At 44.2% G+C, this 17,537-nt stretch overlaps 1 long non-coding RNA gene across 1 annotated transcript in view; it reads left to right on the top strand.

Moving 5' to 3' along the window:
• Positions 1-16,602, top strand: part of LOC118933465 (uncharacterized) — a 37,535-nt gene extending 20,933 nt beyond the window's left edge. The window contains exon 6 of the long non-coding RNA XR_008992074.1: positions 16,158-16,602. This is a non-coding gene — a long non-coding RNA (uncharacterized LOC118933465). The remainder of the gene's footprint in view (positions 1-16,157) is intronic.
• The last annotated feature ends 935 nt before the right edge of the window (positions 16,603-17,537 follow it).

The following is a 17,537-nucleotide window of genomic DNA, read 5'->3' as shown; positions in this document are numbered from 1 at the left end:
CCTCCACTGAAGTCCTGAACCCCTCAAAGTCATCCATGAGAACTGGAATCAGCTTCTTTCAAACTCCTATCAATGTGGATATTTTGACCTCTTCCCATGAATTTCAAATGTTCTTAATGGCATCTAGAATGGTGAGTCCCTTCCAGAAGGTTTTCAATTTACTATGTATAGCAGCTATACCCTTATGAAATATATTTCTTAATAAGACTTGAAAGTAAAAATTACTCCTTGATCCATGGGCTACAGAATGGGTGTTGAGTTAACAGGCATGAAAACAACATCAATCTCATTGTATACCTCCACCAGAGAGCTCTTGGGTGACCAAGTGCATTGTTCAATGAGCAGTAATAGTTTGAAAGGAATCTTTCTTTCTCAGCAGTTGCTCTCAACGGTGGACTTAAGATATTCAATAAACCATGTTGTAAACTGATATGCTGTCATCCAGGCTTTGTTCCATTCATAGAGCACAGGCAGAGTAGACTTAACATAATTAAGGGCGCTAAGATTTCCAGAATGGCCAATGAATATTGGCTTCAGCTTAAAGTCACCAGCTTCTCCTCTCTAGCTATTGTTGAAGGTGGCCTCCAAATGCTGTCTTCTGTCATGGCAACGTGCAGGCGGCACTCTCCTGGGGGAGCACTGTCATTTCCACGTCACCCCAGGCCATAGTAGCTGCGACTCCTCACCTTCCCAGATGTCCTGCCATCTTGACTCAGTGGTGGTGTGACCTTGAGGGGAAGAGTCTCTGGACTTTGTAATCCAGGACCCCAGAGTGGAAGCCCTGGCTCTGCCACCAGCCACGTGACTCCACCTGTGTCAGCCTCAGCCTTCTGCGGAATGGTGACAGCCCCCATCTAGCAGAGGTGTTGTAAGTGCTACAGAAACTGTGAGGTCCCAGCCATGCAGGCACCTGACATCTAGAGCATAATAACTGGAAGGTGTTCCTAGGGAACAGCCTTGTCTATAGGGATATTATGAATAAATATGCATGTGGCACCTGCTCTTATCACATGCATGTACTATGTTCTTCTTCCATTTATAAGGAAGGCTTATATTTTCATCTACATTGAAAATCTGTTGCTTGGTGTAGCCTTCTTCATTAATTATCTTAGCTAGATCTCCTAGGTAACTTGCTGCAGCTTCTCCATCAGCACTTCCTGCTTCACCTTGCACTTTCATGTTTTGGGTATGGCTTCTTTCCCTAAACCTCATGAAGCAACCTCTGCGAGCTTCCAACTTTTCTTCTAAAGCTTCCTCACCTCTCTCAGTCTTCACAGAATTGAAGAGAGTTAGGGCCTTGTGCAGGAGCAGGCTTTGGCTTACAGAGATGTTGTGCCTGATTTGCAGACCGCTCAAGCTTTCTTCAGATCAGCAATAAGGCTGCTTCACTTTCTTATTATTCATGTGTTCACTGGAGTAGTACTTTTAATTTCCTTCAAGAATTTTCCCTTTGTATCACAACTTAGCTATTTTGTGCAAGAGGCCTAGCTTTTGACTTAGCTTTTGACATGCCCTCCTACCTAGGGTAGAAGCTGGGGTAGAAGGAAGAAAGTGGGTCACAAGAGCTTGGCTGAAGAGTGTACCACCTAAATCAGGAACCAGCACAGTGCAAAAGCCCCAGTGCAGATGACCCCACAAATGCTCATCATGAAAAAGTATAACAAAGCGCCCCACACCTTGGCAGTGCCTGCCAAGAGGGACCCCGAAGAGCACCAACTACATGAAAGACTTGTGTGCTCCTCTTCCTCTTTTGCCCCCAATCCCAACCCTGGAGAAACTGAAGGTCTCAATCCTGGGGGAGGAATGGGGACAACAGGAACTCAGAAGAAGAGTGAGCAATGGGACCCTAAGATCAGACCCTCCTTCCCCATCTCCCCTGATGAGAGTCAGGTCTACGCTGTGGAAACGGGAAATGTAAAATTGGACCTGAGATCAGAGTTTTGTTTTCTACTCTGCTGGGTCTTTTAATACTTAAGAAGACAAAAATATCAGAGTAAGACTTGTCTGTTTTTTTCCCTCTGAAGATAACCAGACTACCCAAGGAGACAGGGGAAGGAGATGGAGCAGCGTTTGTTTTCAAGGTGGTCATGGTGGGGGAAATTCAACAGCTCCCTGTGTAGAGCTGTTGGGCTCAATATAGTCACAATACATTGGTTACAAAGTGCATATACGCCAAAGCGGAATCTCATCGGCCCTGCCCCCTATCACCGAACGGTGCTGAGCTTCTGCCCACGTGCGCCTGGCATAAACCAACCTGATCCTCAGCCGGAAGGTCTTTGTCCTTAAGATTGTTTTAAGGGACTGTGGTCATTTCTCTCTTTTACCCCCTTTTTCCTCCAGCCTGGTGGGCAGAGGGGAGCTTGCTCATCAGTCACTGCTTGGGTCCAGAGGACCATCCCAAGGATTGAGATCACTGCTCTTAGTGACATAATTAAATTCAAAGGTCCTCTGTCTGCCTCAGTTTCTCTCTAGGGAGAAAGAAGCGGCTTTTTCATTCTGTTGGTCACAATGACATTGGGTATTTAAGGTTGGGTAGAGAAGGAGAGGTACAATGTAGCTGGGGAGAAAGTAATCTGGGGACCTTTCCCAAGAAATAAAAACTTTCTTGTAAAAAAGCAAATTTAGAGATTCAAGTGACTCCAAAGAGAACTCAGGATTGGAATGCAATGGTCTTCCCTTTCTCAAAACGATCAAAACAAACAACAACAAAAAACATTACCATGTCACTAAATTCCAAGAACTCAGCAAGGCCCCGGGACATCCCCTTTTCCTCTCTCTTTCATCGTCTTGACTCTCTGCCCTTGCTTCCAGGACAATCTGGGGCCATTTCTCATCCTTTACCCCACCTGGTGGTTTGCACTACCATTTTTTGAAAGCCTTCCCCTGGGTCAGCCAGTCTTCCTCTCACGAAGCCTCAGGGAAGCAAATACAAATTCCAGGTGGAAACCAGAAGAGCTGAGGGGAAGGGCTGAAAACTTACGGTCCGGTAGAAATTCGGAATCTCCTTGAAGTAAGTGGAAGATGCACAGCTGGAATAGCAATATCTAAATAAAATTGCTGCTGACCTGCTAAGATTAACCAGGCTAAAAATACCAGGGCACATGTGGTTTTCATTCCAGCAACAAAGCCGCTACAGCATGACAAGCAGCCCACCCTCCACGATTACCCGCATTTACATGGTATTATGTTCCGTGTGGAGCTGGACTCTTGGGTTTAAAAAGAAGTAAGGGTTCCACAGCAAGAGGTGAAATGAAGATTGAGGCACTCGGCCAAAAGTCTGAGACTACCCAGAAATGATGTGAGCTCTGTCCCACCGCCCCACTCTGCTCAGCACTCCAGACACACGTCATTTATTCCACTCATCTGGGGCTTCTCCCACTTGGCTCTTATCACAAGTAATTGTGTTTAAAATCAGGTCAGAGACTGTTTCCTGATCAAAGCCACATCCCACATAGCGTCATCCTGCGGTCTTCTGCCTTGACAGAGCCCACTGGCAGCATTTCTCCAAGGCTGGGTACAGCGTGGGGGACAGGAGCACAGGGTTTGGCACCCCAGAGCTGAGTTTCAAGCCCACATTGTCTCTTTAAGAGTGTTTAACCTTGGGCAAATTTTTCACCTCTCCAAGTCCCAGTTTGATGATCTACAATAAGGGTATTAGTATATAAAGGGGTTACTGCTCTTATATTCATTACCAGCCAAGTACTCTACTTTGTGTTGTTATATGCACTGTTTTATTCAATATCCACAATAATCTGATAAGGACACTACTGATGTTATCCCCATTTGCAGATGAGGATACTGAGTGTCAAAGAAGTTCAGTAACTTGCCGAAGTTACCTGATAAGTAAGTGGCAGAACTGGGATTTGAACCCAGGTCTGACTTGTGTCAAGGCCTGTGTTCTCACCTATAGAGTTCAAAGTCCAACACCAAACATAACTACAGTGGGCAAGTAGCAAAGTGGCAAAATACAAGGGCTCTGTGTTCTACCACTTCCACGCTGGCTCTTCTCAGGACTTAGGTTTCCTTGTCTGTAAAATGGGGATAATATGATCCGCCTCTTGGTATGGCTGTAAGGATTAGATGACAGTGTGTGGATAGCTGTGGGCTATTCCCAGCACATAATAGTGACTTTGCTGTGTTTACTATTTTTATTATGATAAAACAGCTGTCCTACAGATCATGACAGGAGCTGAAATAAGAGAAAGAGCATGGAGGCCACCAAATGATTGCTTGGTGACACTTTGAAAACCCTCATGGGAAGCTTGCAGAGATGATTAGGAACAATTCCAAGATACTGAATTCCTACTTATGCAGAAGGAGGGATTTTGGAGACATTAAAATGTAACCATACTGACATGACTCTAGCTGGTAGAACCGGAAGACATCTAGATAAGAAATATAATGCTAAGCAGTTATAACCTTAGGTATGGCCCATGGCTGAGGGCCAGAGAGTCAGGTCAGAGAAGCCCACCAGTGGCCTGGGCAAGGGCTATGCATCCCTGGAGGTGCCCCTCCTGTGTGATGGTATCTCTATGCGAAGTGATATGGTGATTCTGAGACTGACATGCTAGCTGTGTAGTGATGAAGCAGACATACCTTGTCATTAACTCAATAAAACCCTTTTCAGATATGTCCATGTATACCTAGGGAAGGCCTCCAGACAGTGGGCCTTTATAAAAAAAACCTGACCTGGGAATGTATTAGCAAACTTTGCAAACAAGAACAAAAATTATTTCTGAGATGTGATGTGAAGCAGCATTAAACGATCAGGTAGAAAATGCAAACAACTTTTGAATAATTCCTGTTGACATTAAAGCTGTGGAGATTGACCAACTCTCATTGCCCACAGAGGAGCCAAAAGAAGAGCTTTCCAGTCTTGAGATGTAACAGGGGGACCAAGGATGAACCTTTATGATGCAGAGCCAGAAACAACTTCGCTTTGGACTGTGTTGCTGCATTTTGTTTCCACATGTGAATTTCTGGCTGTAACAAAAATGATAAGCAGGCACGCAAGCATCTCACCTCTTTCAAATTCTTTACTTTATTGAATGTATTAGATGTTACCTCAGGTTTATTATTTAAGTTTAATATCCATCACTAGCTAATAGTGTCTTGGAAATAAAGGCTTATCTAAAAAAACAAAACAAAACACCTAAAGAAGGGGATGATGAGGCTAGTTTATTGGAAAAGAGTTCTTCCTTCAGAGCCAGTATGCAGAAACGACCAAAGAAAACACAGAAGGCATGAATGTAAAATCTGGCCATATTGAGTCTTACATGTCCTTACTCAGAGATTTTTTTAAATATAGACTTATTTTGGCAATACTATAAAAGTAATACTGATATGCTAGTTACTAGAATCTGGATATGACATAGGCTTTAATATAGCAAGGAAATAACACAATTTTATTTTAATAGCTGCTGATGAAATTTCTCTTCAGAAAGAAGTGTCTTTTGCTTAGCAAACTGCCTTGCAAGAGCCATCTGGTTATGAAAAAGTAGGCTCCAAGTGATTGTTCAGAAGGAAGAGCAGTAAGCCAAAGGAAAGTATATTTCTCAATAATAATAATACAAGAAAAAATTAAGTTTCCAAATGCAGACTGAGACAGTAGGGACAGGATAGGTTGGCAGAAGAAATAGGCAAAGACTGAAGGCAGGAGGGAGAGGGCCCAGGAAAAGGGAAGCTGGAGGCCCAGGAGAAGAGAGCACAAGAGAAATTCCCCCACTGGGGGAAAGAACTGGGTATATCTCAATTTAGAAAGCAATGGCGACATCCTATATTTAGTTTTAAAGAATTTGCTCTGCTCTACAACAATGTAATCCCTATTTTCTCAAACCCATTGTAAAAATAGGCTACACACAAATGCTTTCTATAAGTGGCATCAAAGGAAAAAGCAAACGTGTTTGAGTTTGAGAGAAGAAAAACCACAGGAGGCTAGACAGAAGTGAGATTTGGAATTTAGCAGAAGCAGAAAGCCTGGAAGAGGAACCCCACCCCACCCCATCCCGTTCTTGTGCCTGAGAAGTTCCACAGAGAAGGGATGGAAAGGTATGTTGGGTTTCCTTTTATTTGTGCGTGATGGGGTTTCAAGCGACATTTATTTGAATACTAATGGTTGGGGTGATCCATAACACTGGCAGAATTGAGAAACACCCAGAGAGAAGACATCTGCTTATATTAAGAAAGCATCATCTCCCCTGATGCAGACATCTCCCTTATTAGAAAGAGATTAGGTGGCATCACTTACTTGCCTGCAGCTGGTGCCATTACCAGAATATTCTAATAATCATTAGGAGAGCAGCTGGTGAAATTCACATACAGCCTTCACAGCTAGAAAAATAGTTTCATCTCAAATGTGATTACTCAGGATACAGCTGCCAGAGCATGATTTCTCTTTATGTACCAAGAAGATTTTCCTAGGAGCTTTTGGGGTGGCAATGGAAAGAGGAAGCCATCTACAGGCCTGGAGGTCTGTGTGGTTTTGACAAAGACATGATGTTCAGGGTGGAACTGGTTCCTCCTCATGTCTGCCTTTCTACTCTGGAAGTAATGCCTTTGAAGTCAGCGGATTTAAAAAAATTTGAGAACACCGTTGGGAGTACCTGGCTGCAGAGCTTAGTTTGCTGAGGGAGCATATTTGCTGCCAGGATTGCTGCATGTGTAATGGCAAAACGGTTACAGAACGTTCTGATGCTAACTGTCAGATTGTCCCCCCACAGTCTCCATAGACAGCTGTAAGGAACTGCTTTTCAGTGTGTATCTCGCTGCTTTCCTCCCCAGTCCCTTCAGGAGTTTTTGTCCTTGAAACCTGCTTTTACTTCCTGCTCTTTCCTGAGCTGCTCTTTCAGAAGTCCATGTGAACAGCTAAGTGCGAATTGAGTGACCTTTCCTAAGGCCCCTTCCTGCCTGGCCTGCTGTCACCTCTGTGAGTTTGCAGGTGAGATGCTGAGGAGGGGCTGAGCCCACCAGCAGGGGAAATGCTGGAGGACTGGGGGCTGTGAGGGCTCGTTTTTTGTTTACTATTGACCGATTCTCTCTTTTAGCCAGACTTGAGTCAGGCTCCTCTGATCTTTGCTGTGCTGTGTCAAATTGAGCAAAAATCCTCCACCCTTGGTATCTGATCAAATTCCTCATGCCCCACCCTCAGTGTCTGATCACACTAGGCACCTTCGGTAAGAATCCTGTCACATCAGTTTAGGCGAACTCCCCCAGCCTTGATGTTTCCTCTCAGTAATTTCCTATCCACTGACCCCCACCCTGCTCCTTGGCTATAAATTCCTACTTTTCCTTGTCAGATTTGCAGTGGAGCTCAATCTCTTTCCCCTCTTTCAAAACCCCCTTATGGTAACTCCTCTTGAATAAAGTCTTCCTTTTGGTCTTTAACAAGTTTCTGAATAACTTTTCTTTAAGCCATTCCAAGAGGCTGATTCCACAGCATACTTGGAAAAGCTGTCTTCACTCTCCTCCGCCTCTCAGGTGTCCCTCTACCTTCTCCATCTTCGTTGTGAGCTCCTTACATCAGGCCCTGTGGCCTCTCCTCTGACCGTGTGACCACTCTCCTCTGGCCTTCTAATGGTTTCGCTGCTTCTCCAGCCCACTCCCAACACACACACACACACACACACACACACACACACACACACACACACACAAAATGATCCTTCCTCCACACAGATGTCACCGTAACCTTCTAAACACAGTTCCAGCCTTATTCCTTGATGTCAGTCCTTCAGCATCTCTCCATATGCTCCAAATACAATCTTATGTCTATTGCTGCAAACATTTTTTACTGTCCCCTTCCTCAAAAAGCCCACTGCTGTTCCACGCTCCTGGGCCCAGTGCTTCCCAGCCAGGATCGTCTGTTCTTCTCCCTCTACCTTTCTAAATTTACTAAGTCAGTATAACCATTGTTCCCTCCAGGAAGCCTTCCCTAACCCTCCCCAGTGAGAAGTGGCTGTCCCTCCTGTGCTTGTAACAATCCTGCACACAACTGGATAAGAGGCTTGGAGAAGTGGGACTCTCATACATCCATCTTATAAATATTAGGACTGAATGTGATAACCTCAAGGGGTATGTTCTCAGCAGAGCCAAACTGGAAATATCAGAAGAGGGAGAGATTTGGGGGATGTGGCTTTTCAGTGTCCTCTGTAAGTCATGGGAGACCCACTCAGATTGGTGGTCTTGGTGTTTGCCTGTCCAGGGTGAAGTCCCACAAAGTTTTGGTGAGTCTCAAGGGGGACCCTACCAAGCCTCGTATAATCTTGATCATATCACCCCCCAAATCTCACATAATTAAATGTGTGGCTGGAAAAACAGCCTGTAACAAGCCATGCCTTCTGCATTAGCACCCTGGATCTCACACACACCAGCACCATCTTGCCACCATCTCCGTAGGTCTGTCGAGCATACCTGTCATGCTGCAGCTGAGGAACGGTGATCACTGTGTAGGTATGTGGTGTCATTTTTAGCTCCATTGTCACTGGAGCTAGGAGGACCTGAAAACAGCAGGCTGGCTGGGGGCTATGGCATTGTGCCCATGGAATCATGGTTTATCTAATATGTAATATGCATCTTAATCTATTACAGCATTTAGTGGCCTGAGGGTTTCATTACTTACATTTCTTATCAATTAAGCTTGAGAGCAGAGGCCACATCTCCTTCAACTTTGTATCTCAAGAAACCCTGCTTGATGAGCATCCATAAACTTTTGGTAAGGGGATGAAGGCACTGAACTATGAATTCCATGAAGCCAGGTCCATGGGATTGCATCTTCTGAGCACTTAACACAGTCCCAAAATGTAATAGGAGATGTTCCCAATTAGGAGTCTCCAAAGATAAAATTGTATATGTATGTGTGTGTATATATATATATATATACACACACACAGAGACACATACACACACATGTTTCACATATGTTTATGATAGATTTGCAATATATACAATAGGGCAAAATTCCTAACAGAAACTAATATCACACTGTAGGTTGCTGTTCACAGGAGGAATTTTATCAGTTCGGTGTAGAAATGCTGGTTTAGGCAAATGACAAGCTGTTTGGATTGATTGCTTTTTATGTATTAATTTATTCTGTATAGTAAAAACAAATCCATCATTATTTAGCATGATGTTTTGGTAAGCAAAATCTTTCACATAGAAAAATAATAAAAGTATCTTGGAGCTGCATAGTTTCAGAGCCAGTGCAGTGCAACTCAATTTTGAAGAACTAAATATCATTAATACTTACTTTTATCAAAAACTGTGGACAGAACAACTATCCCCTTAGTTGTACAGACATGGCCTGTGCCAGGTGGATGGGAAGAATCAGAAGTCTGAGTAACTGACCCCACTATTCCATGCGGATTTGGGGTTGGCAGCAAACCAGGAGCAAAGAGAAGTCTTGATTCATCCCTCACTGATAGCAGGAGACCGTTGACTAGCCCTCATGAGGTCCTCCCTGGAATATACCTGTATGGATGGTAAATGAGTCCTGTTTCTTCACTTCCTGTTTGTTTAACCAGAAACTTTTACATACGCTGCTGTATTAGTCAGGCATTTCCAGTTTCAAGTGACAAACATCCAACTCAAATTAGTTCGAACCAATTGGGAACGTTTGGTTCTCTTAGCTGGAAAGTCGAGGAGGAGCAGATTTTGAGTTCAGCGTGACCAGGACGTAGATCAGGTCATTAAGGCGCGCCTGCTCCATCGCTGCCTTCATTCAGGCTCTGCTCTCTCCTCCTCATGCAAGTCTTCTCCACTTGAGGAAGCAGATTATCTTGGCAGCGCCAGACTTACCTGGTGCCTTAGCTCTTGCACTCCTCAGGAGGGGTGCCCTCTCCCCGCCCACCCCACGTCAGCACCCCTGAAATGACTGTGAGTGGTCCTGCTTGAGGTAGACAGCCTACCGCCGGACACATCGCTATACTGGGAAGAGTCGGGTATGACTGTCCAGTCATACTCAGATGCCAGTCCTCGCAGAGAGTCACCGTGTGAGTGATGGACCACCAGACCACCTGGCGTGGGAGGGGAGTTTCCCAACCGAAAGGTGCCGAGCAGACAGAAGGGTTGCTCACACGCTAAAAGTGAGACATGTGCAGCATGTCTCTTCAACCAATCTGTCTACCACCTCCCCACATATGACCTAACCATATGTATTTTCCTGAAAGCCCTGAAAATGTTTCTCCTAGGTCTAGTTACAAACCAAAGACAGAAACTATTTGTGGTTGGAGGAACCATGAGATTCCAGGCACTGTAATGAGATAAAAGGCTTTGAATGTTCAGCTTCTAACAAATGACTCATTCAACCTTGACACCTCAGTTTCAGCAAAATGTACATGTTCTTTAAAACAGATTTACCTCTTCAGCTGAGGTGGAGATACTAAGACAGGAAAATTTAAGAGCTGGAAAAAGCCAAATAACAGTTTTCATCAGGAGAATAAAATAGCGTCAGCTCTCTGGATTGGATACTGCCCAAGAAAAGCCATTACCCAGCAGTGACATGAGAAAGATCTGCTCTGATTTCACATGGCAGAGCAGTTAGCAGTGTCAACAAAACATGCCCATTCCCATGGGTTGTCAAAAAGGCCATTAGAAGCACAACTCTGAAAAAGCAAACCCACTCCCATTACAAATGTCAGCAGGCTTCTGATGGAAAGTGGAGACATCTGCAGCTTTGAAGAATAAAGGAAATGCTGGAAGGAGGCAAAGAAGAGAAGGAAGGAAGGAAGGAAGGAAGGAAGGAAGGAAGGAAGGAAGGAAGGAAGGAAGGAAGGAAGGAAGGAAGGAAGGAAGGAAGGAAGGAAGGAAGGAAGGAAGGAAGGGAGGGAGGGAGGGAGGGAGGGAGGGAGGGAGGGAGGGAGGGAGGAAGGGAGGAAGGGAGGGAGGGAGGGAGGGAGGGAGGGAGGGAGGGAGGGAGGGAGGAAGAAAAAGGTGGTCTTCTAGCCTGTTTCAGATTTATGTGAAAAGTGAAATGTTTAAGAACACAAGCTTTGACCAGATACAGGAAGACAAACACTGCTGTGATCTCACTTATATGTAGAATATAAAATAGACTCCTAGTACAGAAGGGTTGCTCAAACACTAAGAGTGAGATCTGCATGTCTCCTCAGCAACTAGTTCCAAATCAAAGAGTGCACAATGGTGGTTGCCAGTGGCTGGGGGAGAGGGAAATGCAGAGGTGTGAGTCAAAGTGTTCACAGTTGTAGTTTTGCAGGATAATAAATTCTGGAGGTCTGCCCAGCTTAATGCCCGCAGCCAAAGACACTGTACTGTACACTTCAAATTTGCTAAGAAGATAAATCTTATGTTAAGTGTTCTTACCACAATAATACCAATAACGGTAGTAACATTGGAGGCAGGAGCAAAGTTTGGTAGATAATGGATATGTTTATGGTAGGGATGGTTTCATGTGTGCATATTTATCCTCAAATGCAGCAAGTTGTATGCATTAAATATGTGCAGTGTTTTCATGTATCAACCATACCTCAGTAAAGTGGTTTAAATAAAATACCAATTGCCTTAGGGAATGATAGCCAAGGGGCACGGGATTTCTTTTTGGGGTCATGAAAATGTTCTAACAGTGATTATAGTGATGGTTGCACAACTCTAAATATAATAAAAGTCATTGAATTGTATACTTCAAATGGGTGAATTATATGGTATGTGGATTATATCTCAATTAAGCTCCTAGAAAAAAAGATTTGGGTTAAAAAAAAAAAGAATTTAGCCTTTGGATGAGACCAAGGTCAGCCCTGCCACGCCATAGTTACCTGAACCTGGGTACTGAAACTCCCTAAGTCTCCAGTTCTTCCTCTGAGAAACAAGGAGGAAAAGAATAGTGCAGTTAATGCTCGCAAGAAGCTATGCCCATGTTGTGCTGAGCCAGGTGCCAGTGCAGGGCATGCAGCAAGTGCTCAGTAAATGGGATCAGGGGTCATTCTAGGCTGATGGAAACAGTGTGTCCTGGTGCTGCATAGAAAGCATTTCCAGCACAAATGGGACATTTAACTTCATTGGCTTAAAAGTATCTAGACAGAAATCTGAATAGGCTTTGCCTCTTCATTTCATGGATAGAACAGCAAACTGTGAATAAAAGTGCACTCTTGTTTGACAAATAGAAAATAGGAAACAGCATCTAAAGAAACTTCTTCAGCATTATTGAGTTAAAACTTTGGCAGAACACTAGAGGTCTCTCTTGGCACTGAATCTGCAGTCCTCGATGCAGAATTCAGAGTGACAACTTTCTGCCTCAGCCCCACTGGATATCTCTTCAATAAAATTCTAAGACAGTGTGTACCCTGCAATCAATTGGTGCCTAGAAATCATTACAAAGACAGGGCACAGTTTTCATAAGCCAGCAATTTGCCTGAGTGCAATAAATGGTAGAAGCCACCTTCTGCAGCCACACATACAATCTAAGTGGAAGACATATTTAGTTTTTCAAAACCACTGTCTGCTATGAAGAGGCAATGGTGACAGTGATGGTATTTTCATTCATTAGGATTGGAAGCCATAGGGGAAGTGCTCTCTAAGAAATTAAAAATCCAGTAGCTCTCTTAGAGTTAAATGGCGAAATCAATGGAGGTGTTAGAGTGAGGCAGTTACCTTCACAAGATAAAGCAGCTCACAGGACAGAGCAAGACTTGGCTCTGTATTGGAAGGAATTGATGCATCCAAAGAAAAACAATGTTTCTTGGGGCAGCTGGTCATCTAAAGAGAGTTGGAGAGGTGAAAGAGGCATGTGTGTGTAGCAAAGCAGACAAAGAGGTTCCCTGGCCCTGGTCTGTGGCAGACAAATCCCCCATGAGGGGCTGGGTGCTCTCACTGATGAAACCTGAAGTCCCTTGTTAGAAGTGGCATAAAACTAAATGTGATTTATTCCCAGAGGAATTAATGTTTAAACAAAAGGGTATTAACAAGAAGCCTACATGTCAGAACATGTATCAGGGAGTTAGTCACTCCAGCTGGGAGGAGGAGGGAGCTTGAGAAAGAGTGGGCTGTGCATCACTTCAGAAAAATGCAGAAGTTTTGAACCAGCCAGTAAAATTAAGACAAATGTAAAGAAAGCCTAATATAGATATAACTGGCTTAGGCAATGTCCAGGAAAGAATGTGAACCCTGTAGTACTCGGCCAATGAGGAACCAGAGGAGGGACTCACGTGCTAGGAAATAAATTGCTTGTTAATAGCCCTGAGTATGCTTGCTCACCAGACACCCGATCTTGCAAGACCTCCATTAAAGCCTCGCTCCACTGTTTACGTGTCCACTCTACTAAGTTTGGACCAGTAAGCATATTTCTCACATCCCTGAGCAGTCACATGATCAGATCCCATCCTCAACAACAAGGCTTCTGAATTTCATTCGAGTCCCTGTGTCCATCTGCCAACAGGGAGAGGAGATGCTGCTCAAGCCACACAGAGGAGTGGTCTAGTCCCTGTAACAGGTCCATTTCCCATTCTGAGCTTAATGTCTCACATTCTGGAATGTTCTTGGAATCTCTTCCAAATTTGGTGTGTGAGTTGGCTTCCCCAAGACTCATGAACTCTTGGGCACTGGCTAGATTGAGGTTCCCACCCTGTGAGGCTGAGGGTCATATCCTAGGGTGAGGTATAATCACCAAAGCAGTTCTGTCTGTGAGCCATTTCCATGCTGGAAGCTAGCTTCCGGAAATACCCCCTGCAACGACCTGGCTTCCATACGTTGTCTTTTCATTTATATAGAACCCTGAAATCTTGTTTTGCTGTCAAAGTTTCATTGTTTTCAGCATGAACAAGCCTTCTTCATTGTTGAGAGAAGGCTTTCCAGGACAGTGGTGACAGGGGGGCTTTTCTAGAAAAAAATGCTTGAGGATTGTAAAATGTTTGCATTCTTTGGGACTTCTTATTAACAGAGGATAACAACTCTAATAAACTCTTGGCTAACACCAATAGTCAGAAGGCTATAACCAGGCTGATGATAGACACATACTCATTCATCAGCAAATACTGAGCCCAAAGCAGGAGTACGGCAGTGAATTAGATCAAAACTCCTGACCCTGGGGAGCTACTGGTTATGGTTGCATACACATAACTAATAAACAAACAGCTAAAGTACAGAATGTGTCGCCTCATGATGACTGAGGTGGGGAAAACAGCACAAGGAAGGTGCACAGAATCGCAGGGCATGGGAATGATCAGGGTAAGCGGCCCTGAGAAGGTGGCAGTGGGGTTAGAGCTTGAAGGAGGTGAGGGAGCCAGCACCTCCCATGTGGGTACCTGGGAGAAGACTGTCCCAGCCAGTACAGAAGCCAGTGAAAGCACAGCTGGGGAGCCCAGCGGGGCTGGTGTGGAGTGAGCAAGAGGGAGAAGGGAAGGTGATGTCACAGACGGAAGGCAGAAGGCCGGAAGGCAAGGAGAGGGAATTTGGTCAAGCCAGATATTTTGAAAATGTAAACATAACCCTAAAGAAAGATATGCTAATGTTTCCCTCACTTCACAGTCAGGCCTGGTTTTGTCTCCCCTCCACACACACGTGCATTAACAAAGTGTGCTGTGGCTTCTTTTTAGTGGAACAGTTAATATTATGAACAGCCCTGAGGGAAGGCTGTGTGTGCCCTGGGGTGACAGTCTCCTCTCTGGCTTCTCCCCTCTAAGCTCCTGGCTTCACATCCCTGTGTGGCTCTTCCCACACTGCCGTAAAAGTACTTGTGTCCTTGCCTGCCTGCCACCCAGTTATGAGTGCCCTAGGGCCCGAGCTTCACTCACTTCAGTAACTCCTTCAATATAACATACAAAGTAGGGGCTCGGTAATGGCCCTCTCACTTACATGGGACTCCGTTTGTAACTGGTTGTTTTACACTGGGTAATAGCTGCTCTCTTCTTTAGCAGTCCTCAGGATATCAAAACTTAAAAGAAAATCTTTAATCCACAACTACTCTTGAGAATAAAAGTATAAATAACACAATGAATCGCTTCCACAATCTACACACACATTATTTTAACGTCGTAATAATGTGTAATGGGGGTAACAGACTTTGGATCAATGAATTGACTGAAATGTTGCAAATTGAAGTAGGAACACAGAAGTAATCTGATTATATTTCACAATAGCCGATTACACTTCCAGACATTAGCTGATTCTCTCGATTAACTGCAGACGTAAGCACAGACAACAGAACACATTGCCTGCCAGCTTGGTGAGGGCACAGCAGCATCATGAATGTAGACCTGAGGCTCCCTGGGGTCAGACAGACCCCAGCTCCACTTCCAGCTCTGTTAGTTATTAGCAGGGTAACCTTGGGCAGGTCACTTATCCTCTCTGGTCCTCAGTTTCCTCATAATAGCACCATCCTCATTGGGTTCTTGGTTGTCATGATGTAATCAATGGAAAGCGTCCAGCATAATTCCTAACAGAGCTTCCACCTGATGTTATTTACTGTAATGGACAGAATAAGCCAGCATTACCTATTTTATCATGTCTCTCACTTTCACTTCATTTCCTTCATTTTCATAATTGCAACTCTTTTTTAAAAAATCTGTGTTATGGAGCACTACAGACTAAAGCCTACACTAACAGTTAAGTGAACAGGTCCATAATGCCTTATCTGCAACTCTAAAATACAGAAAGGCATAAAAAGTTGGCAGTTTTTTCACAACTTTGGAAGTAAAATCTCAGCTGACCTAAATCATGTGGCACTTAACTCTCACCAGGACTCTTGAGAAAATCTAGTCTTTACTTATCACATTTGACTGTGACTATTCACAGTCTTGCTGCAGAAATATTAATGTTGCTTATGAGGTATGGCCCCAGATTCTGTTGGGGTGTTGCACAGTACCATGGTGCATGGTCTGTATTGCTTTCCTAAACTCCAAAAACGTCTGAATTCTGGAATACGTCTGGGCACCGGGGTAACAGATAAGACCCGGTGCACCTGCAGACCATCATGCTAATGGCAGACACTGTGTTCTGCTTATGGGTTAGGATTGACAAAGATCCTCATTTATGCTGACTGGCTTTGATAGCCCAGATTCCCATTTACAGGAAAGTCAGAAGTCTGACTTCTGAGCAGTCAACTTCCTCCAAACACGAGGTGGGGGAGAATGCCTTTCTGAAGGAAGGAGGTTTCTTCTAGACATGTCTAATTAGAACTATTATTGTCTTGACAGTGGCTGTTATTTTCCCAGGAAGCATTGGACACCAGAATGGAACCTGATTCTCACCAGCTACAGGAACCACACCTAGTTTTCCAGTCATGGTCCTTGACAACCCGCATCACAACAGGAGTTAAAAAGGCATGGTTGTGTCTCACGTTTAACAAGCGTAAAAGCTCACAAGCTCACCTGGTATTTATAACCAGCATTTACCCATTTGTCTGAATGGGTAATGGATCACCTCAGTGGCATCATAACTGACTGTGGTTATGTTTCATGGGAAGGCAGAATAGTTCTCTTAGGGGAACTAAGAGCTGTGAATGAGGAGACTGCACCCTTGGGAGGTCTAAAACTTCAAGGTCATGGCCCAGGGTATGCCTGAGGCAGAGAGGCTGGGGGTGGGAGCGGGAGAGTGTGTCAGTGACTGGCAGCTTCCACAGGCACTGTGGTTTTTAGATGTTTTCATTGAAATGCTTTCAGGCAAGGGCCTCATCCCAGGTAGCCACAATTCCCACCATCTTCTTATTATCTTAGGTCTGAGCTAATTGGAGAATTTTAAATACCTACGCCCTTTAGCCTGGGCCAATATTTTCTTTTGGGCAGTGGGGGAGGGTAATATGTGCTATAAAGGAATTTATTGGGACAGTTAGAAAGATCTGAATAATATCTGCAGAGTAAATAACACTATTATAATAAGGTTAATTTGCTGATTTTGAACACTGCACTGTGATTATGAAGAGGATAGTCTTATTTTTAAGAAATGTACACTAAACTATATGAGGGTAAAAAGATAAAGGTAAAACTCCAGACCTACAAAATTAGAATCTCCAGAAGTAAGGTCCAAGATAGGCATTTTTAGGAAATGGTCCAGGGAGTCACAGGCACACTGAAATTTGAGAACTAACGACCTCTATGTCCCTGCTACTTGAAGTGTATTCTGTTCGCCAGAGCTCTGGCCTCACCTGGGAGGTGATTAGAAATGCAGATCTCTGGCCCCGCACAGACTGACTACATCCATACCTGCACTTTTAATATTATCTCCAAGGGGTTCTTTTGCACCTTAGTTTGAGAGGCTCTGCTCTGGATCACCCATGAACAGATGCAGGTGTAAAGGTGCATGAGACTTATTTACCAAAGAAAGAAAAAGGCTTTTCTTTGCTGATCTCCCTGGTTGCCTACAAACGCTAGGAAGAAGGGAGGATGAAAAGAAGGGTGGCCTCAGCACACAAAGCTATCATTTATAATTACTGCTACTTGCCATTCAGCTTGAATGCAAACTTCCTGCTCACACACAAATGTTACTGAAGTCCGTCAGGGCAGGACTCCATGTTCCCCCTTCCAGATCCATTGCCTGGGTGGGACACATTGCCCCCAGACAGACACACCAGATGCTGCCCTAGATCAACACTTAGA

The sequence above is a fragment of the Manis pentadactyla genome, chromosome 10 (genome assembly GCF_030020395.1).
Source record: "Manis pentadactyla isolate mManPen7 chromosome 10, mManPen7.hap1, whole genome shotgun sequence".
Lineage (NCBI taxonomy): Eukaryota > Metazoa > Chordata > Mammalia > Pholidota > Manidae > Manis > Manis pentadactyla.
Note: the sequence above shows the minus strand (reverse complement) of the source record. Positions and strands in the feature narration are given on the sequence as shown.